Source organism: Lissotriton helveticus, chromosome 2_2 (assembly GCF_964261635.1).
Source record: "Lissotriton helveticus chromosome 2_2, aLisHel1.1, whole genome shotgun sequence".
NCBI classification, from domain to species: Eukaryota; Metazoa; Chordata; class Amphibia; order Caudata; family Salamandridae; genus Lissotriton; species Lissotriton helveticus.
Genome location: NC_136060.1, coordinates 375,297,108 through 375,303,818, shown reverse-complemented (window position 1 = coordinate 375,303,818; position 6,711 = coordinate 375,297,108). Strand labels below are relative to the sequence as shown.

The following is a 6,711-nucleotide window of genomic DNA, read 5'->3' as shown; positions in this document are numbered from 1 at the left end:
CTAAAATGTTTCCAAAACTCCAGGGAAGGACGGCAGCAATGTGGGTTGTTTTCAACAGAAAAGCAATAAAGGTTGTTTGATGTGTGCACTTCAAGTTTATCGAACCTTCTGGTGAAGAGAATCTCTTCAAGCTATGTACGTGAGGGAGTCCCTATGTTTATATGAGGCAGGGGGTGTACGCTAGAACCCCAGTCTCTCTGCTTTAAAAGCATTTGTGAACGCCATATTGCAGGAAGGCGCATAATACCGCCATATTGGAACAGTCATCAAAGTTGGGACAGTATTCCTCCAGAAAAAGCTTAGGCACGCTGACATAAGTATTTCGTTTGGACATCAGACAGGCAGCTACATATTTGCTGTTAGTCTATACAATAATGTATAACTTTCGTAAAATAAAATACAATCAAACTACATAAACTATAGATCAATATATATATATAACTATAGACCAACTATATTGCAAAGTAAAGAACCTCGTTGTTTATCACTTACATATTATAAATCTTGGCTATTATTTTTTTTGTTGAAAACTCAAGCGTCAATCTTAATCGGAAAAACTTGAAATGACTATACACGTTCGCCAATTTGACAGATGAGCCGAAAAAACACAGCGCTATCGTGTAGTCCTTCTTCTATGCCCATGCCCGGGGCCTTTTGCTCTCCCCTGAGAGCTTCCTACACTTAGAGCCGTTCACTGTAGACCAATCGATGCACTTGTTCATTCGCCCACTGTGGGCGTCCAATGGCTGCGCGCGTTGCTGAGCAGCCGTCGCTGCTAGCCGCACCCTGCAGTCTGGGCGGGGCGGTGTAAGATCAGAGGGGCGGGGTGTGCGCGGGATCAGTGAGAGGCAGCGACGCAGCATCCCAGGCAGGGAGCCCCCGAAGACGGGCAGGTGTTGCCGAGTAGGACAGCTGCAGCCCCGCGCCTCCGCCCACGGTGAGTGCTGTGTTGCTCGCGTGCTCACGCTGCTGCCCTGGGCACTGCATGGCCACGGAGGGACGCTGCTGGTGCCGTCGTTCCCTGGTGTGCATGGGGAGGCGGCACCCGCTGCAGATACTCTATGTATGCGCCTGGTGCATGTTTACGGGATGCTCAGCTCTGGACGGGGCTCCCAGTGCGCAAGCAGTGGCAAACGTGGGAGTGCTTCAGTCAAACCTTTTTTTCCTCCTTGGATTTGCGAAGTGGGAGTGTTTTTATCAAACCGTTCATCCCTGAATGTGTCAACACTGCCTGTTCTAAAAATCTTTATGTGTTTACCTGTCAAAAATGTATGTTTGCTGGAATACCGCAGCTGCGACCCTGTGAAAGCAACATGCCTTAGCTGGGCTTTCAAATCTGCCTTTTAAGTCTAACAGGCCTGCTTATCTAAAGTACCCTTCTGTACCAGCTCACTTGCCTCTTCATAGGACCGTTTACTATGCCTATCTGCATGTCAGACCTCCTGTAAGCAGGCCTGCTTATTTACTAACGTGGTCTTCTGAATATGTCTTCTTACCTGATGCCTATGAATCTTCCTGCCATCTGCCCTTATGTATGTGCCTGTGAGTGCGCTCCAGAACAGATGTGCATAGTAGTGTCGCGTTCCAGGACAGATGTGCATAGTAGTGTCGCGTTCCAGGACAGATGTGCATAGTAGTGTCGCGTTCCAGGACAGATGTGCACAGTAGTGTCGTGTTCAGATGTGCATAGTAGTGTCGGGCGTGCCCGTATGCGGCTGTCGATGTGATCAGTGGGTTGACAACCTCCTGTGGATGTGATCTGTCATAAATGCATGTGGGCGTGTCGGTCCAGCCCACCTATGTGGACCTTTAGCTGTCAAAATGGCCTTGTACCAGTGTTTATCTGTCAGATCTGCGCCCGAGAAATTTACCGTTACATTTTTGATAAAGCCGCCTCTTTAAGGTATGCCTGAATTTTCCAGTCAAAATCTCCTAAAGCACCCGATGAATGTCCCTGTTGATTTCTCCAACATGCCTAGGAGAGTCTTGAACGAGAATATTTATGTACAGCAGCATAAAACATCGACGACATTATATTTGCCACAAGGGTAACCGTCGGTGGAATACCAGCTTGCTGTTTTCCGTTATTTCCTTCCACATTTGCCTTCATTTATTTATTTGTCGCTATATTCGGTTCTCGGTTTGAAGGCGAATCCCATAGGACGGCGAGCTGGAATATGCGCCTCTCGGGGCGATTACCACTTTGATGTGACTTGTTTGTTTATGGAGAGGCGCATCCCGCCCACCTGCTGCGGTGACTTGTGCACATCTGCCTTTTCCCAGGTCATATTTTCATCCTGTTTTCTTTAAGCAGCCCAGCATACTTTCTGTAGAACAGCAAGTGCACACCCCGTGTATACTAGCAAATATCGAGTATCTTGGTTAGTTGCCCTTTTCAACTGAAAACTGAAGCACCCTGAAAGCCACCAGTGTTTACGCGCACACTGCTGGAACATTTGTGTGCACAGCTTGCTTCTACGCCTTGTCATTCTGTTGCTGCCTGTATAATTTGCATATCATTAGTATGGGCACGAGTCACTGCAACAGATAAAACATCTTTACACTCATGTCTTACAATGGCTGGAACGCCTCAATCAGCCCCTTTGATGTCAGCCAAGGGATCCTGGGATGGCATTCGAGCTTGAGCTTGTGACCTGGTAACCATAGAGACATTAACCCATTGGAATTATTTTGTCCTATGCTTTTCATGCAAGGAGGACGTTAAACGGAAAAAAACATTGTTCCTAATTCTTAGTGGCATCAAAGCAGCCTTTGCTCCAGACCTTGTACTAAATGGTGAAAAAATGATTGCTATGTGCGCTCTAAATATGTTCTTCAGTATTTCTTTTCTTGGAAAAAGAACAAGCGATATGTGATTGAATGAATTATACAGTCTGACTTAGTTTGCACCACTCATTCTTCTTTTTATGCATTTTGAGTTTGGGGTTTCTATTTCAAACTGAACTTGCATTTAAAAGGAAACTTTCTTGTATTGATTAATGCATCATATGATTTTAAGCCTTCACCGTTTTGTGCAACAGGCAATACACTATTACTTTGCTTCATCAAAGAAACCTATAATTTTGTATGAGTTACGCAACTCATATAGCTATGAGGATCACCTGGCTACTAGTTGACAAGCTGAGTGTATACGACAACAATAGCAGATATATATATATATATATATAGCAAAAATACGCCGCACTCAGAAATCCTTCACTTCAGGTATTTAATTAAGTAAACAGAGCCAGTCTGTCACACCGACGTGTTTCGGCCATGCAGGGCCTTTCTCACAGTTGGAGGACACTACTTTATAGTCTATTTATACCACTTCCTCTCCAACCCATGCTGTGGAATTCTGGGAGTTGTGGTTTTTAGTCCTTTTTAACAAAGACAGACCAACATATTGATGTCATGAGATTATATGACGAACAGAATTTTTTTTATTACATATTTAGTTATTACCATCATGTAAAAGTATATATATTATATATCATTGTAATTGTCACAGTGTAAGTTTTCCCATCAATAATTTCAAAGAGAGAATAGCTCAATGGACGTGTTATTTCATTGATACGTTTAGTATCTTATTCTCTTCAGATTTTATGAATTTACCGTAATCATAGTATCCATCATTCATTACCACATTACAATATAGTGTAGTGGCCGCAGGCATGGTGTGTAGTACACAGTGTCCCGGGTATTGCCAGTTCTCTTTAACATTTTGAGTGGTCAAAGTAGCTCTCCCTTATCAGTATAGTACCATACATATTTTCATTGATGTTGATGTTGTTATTGAATTTTTTTATGGTGTCTTAACGCGACGTTCGTTCCAAACAAGGCAATCGTCAGATGATAGCTTTTACGATTTATTGGTTAGTTTAACATTCTTTAGAGGTATTTTAATATCTACGTTCATAGGTGGACATTCAGTTCCTCGCTGTTAAGACCTTCGGGGATCTTCATACGTAATCTAATGATGTATCGTGATTCCAATTGTCTGAGTTTTTTTCTTTCTATCCCCTGCTCTTTCATTTTGAGTAATGGTTTCTAATCCAAAGAATTCCAGTCATTGATTTGGCATTTGGCTATGTGTTTTGCTGTCGCGTAATTCAGATCTTTGTTTTTAACGGCTCGGATATGTTCCAAAATTCGCTTTTCAAGCCTACAGATGTTGCTACTAATGCATCTTAGTCCACATGCACATTGGATGACATAAACCACAAATTGTGTTGTACATGTGATTTTATGGTTGCTTCTAATAGATCTTCCTTCCGGATCCATAATTTCTTTTATATTGACTCCGATTTTTCAGGCTTTGCAACTATTACATTTTTTAAAATCTAACTAGATTTTCTTGGGTTTCTCTTGAAAGTGGCTCTGGTCTATTTTTTCCTGTAGGGAAGGTACCTTTCTGTATCTGACTTCTGGTCGTACTCCAATGATTTTCCCAATATCCTGATCTTGTGTCAATAAATGCCAATATTTTTGAATTATTTGTGTGACACTTGAGCTTTATTTGCTGTAGGTTAGAATCAATCTGGTCACTTTCTGTTTATTAGCACTCCCCAGATGTTGTCCCTCCTTCATTTCTTTTTGAGCTTTTGTGAACAAAGTTTGTGTGTTACTTCGTTTTTTTTTTTGTATGCTTCTGTTGAGATCTCTTTACCTGTATCCTCTGTTCTTTAGTCTCGTTGCACTTTACAATATCTTGTTCTTTGCATCATCATCTTTGGAGCAGTTTCTTCGGTTTCCTACGATTTCTCCGAATGGAATGCTGTTAAGTAACGTCTTGGGGTGGAAACTCATCCCATGTAGGATACTGTTTGTGCCGTTTTCTTTCTGAACAGAGTTGTATGTATTTGTCCTTGATCAATGTAGACTGTTGTGTCTAGAAAGTTCACCCTTGTATGGCATGTATCGTATCCAAAGTACGATTCTCTCCAATGTTTGATGATTTTCTGTCTCCCATGATCCAGGCCATTCGTTCAGCATCACTCCTGCACCCGCTGCTGAGCGCTCTGGCTTTCAATAACATTATTTACCAATACATATTTTTCAGGGATGTCATAGTTAGGCTCACATTTCATTTGTACAAAACCATATTAATTCAGCAGTTCTAGTTACCTGAGCTAACTATAACTTATGGCACCGCAATGCACTGCTTATGACCTCATATTGCATCACTCATGACATGGTCAGTGACATCACTCATGACATCATCCAGTGAGTGAAAGTTTTTTCTAAGAGTTTGAGTGTTAAACATATATACTAAGGTACTACAAGAGTTTAATTAGTATACTAGGTGTAGTAATAATGAGCGATACTACTAACATATGCATGAGTAGCTGTGTGTATCCGTGTGTGTGAGTGGGTGTCGAGTGGCTATAAGGGTGTACATGGATGTGTGAGTAGCTGTGTGGGTGATTGAGTTGCTGTATTGATGAGTGAGTGGATGTGTCAGTGGCTGTATGGGCAGATGAGTGGGTGTCTGAATGACTGTATCACTGAGTGGGTGGCTCTTTGAGTGGGAGTTTGGTTATGTGACTTGGTGTGTGAGTGGGTGTATTGTAGAGTATGTCTGTCTGAATGGATGTTTGGGAGATTGAGCGGATGTGTGCGTACTTTTATGGATGTGTGACTGGGTATGTAAGTGGTTGGGTGGGTGTATGATTGGTTGTATGGGTGAGTGAGTGACTGTTGAGAGGCTGTATGGGTGTGTGAGAGTTTGTATAGGTGACTGACAAGTTGTATGAGTAGCTGAATGGGTGTGTGAGTGGCTCGATGGATGAGTACGTGGTGGTATGAGTACTTGTATGGGTATGTGAGTGGCTGAGTGGGCGTACAAGAGATTGTATGGGGGAGTTAGTGGTTCTGTGGATGTTGTCATCATTGATGTCATTTTGGAAGTCATCAGTGGTGTTATCAGTGATATCACTGACCATGTCATGAGTGATGTAATATGTGGGGTCATAAGCAGTGCATTGCGGGGGCGTAAGTTATAGTTAGCTCAAGTAACCATAACTGCTGATTTATGGTTTTGTACGAGTGAAATCTGAGCCCAACTACCTGTACTCTTTGTTTTTTTCAGTGAATTTCTAAGGTTTTTTAAATTCCATTTCCTAACTATAACGTCCTTGAGGCCCCCCTACATTACAAATAAAATAGCCCCGGGGAGGTGCGGTCCCTGAGGCGCGGGGGTCTGCGAGACCCTCCCCACCCCCGTTAACGTACAAATAAGCCTTGAGGAGGTGGCAGTACTCGGGGCACAGTGGTATCCGCAAGACCTTCCCAGTTCTTTAGATCATTAATGGCCGCATGCCCCCTCGGACCTGGCCCACCCAGGGCTGACCAATAGAGAAGTGCGGGAGCCTGCACTACTCTTTTTTTAAAATGTGTTTTTCTTTGTCTTCCAGGAGGAGGCCTGGGGGTCAGGGTATTCATACCCTGCCCCCTTCTCTATTGCGTTTTTGTCAGGACTCTGCTCAAGCAGAGTTACAATTAGATATCCGCACAAGATGAGGAGGGGTCGCGGATCCTTCACGTCTCTATATATACTGATGGGGATATCTGTTTATATGTCTACAACTACTGAACGGATTTGCACAAAATCACAAAGAGGCACTTCCCTGGCCCAATATCTTACTTTTCTGCCAAATTTAGTGTAATTCCGTTCAGCAGTAAGGACTGTAGCCCTGTCTAAAGTTCCTT

The 6,711-nt window shown here is 43.0% G+C and overlaps 1 protein-coding gene across 12 annotated transcripts in view; it reads left to right on the top strand.

Moving 5' to 3' along the window:
- The first annotated feature begins 696 nt into the window (after positions 1–696).
- Positions 697–6,711, top strand: part of ADD1 (adducin 1) — a 634,474-nt gene continuing 628,459 nt past the window's right edge. For 5 of the 12 annotated variants that reach the window (XM_078678557.1, XM_078678563.1, XM_078678551.1 and 2 more), the window contains exon 1: positions 812–937. The gene's annotated coding sequence lies outside the window, so the exon portion shown is untranslated. Of the gene's footprint in view, positions 938–6,711 lie in introns of all 12 variants that reach the window. The other 7 variants (XM_078678561.1, XM_078678553.1, XM_078678558.1 and 4 more) reach the window with 6 other exon arrangements.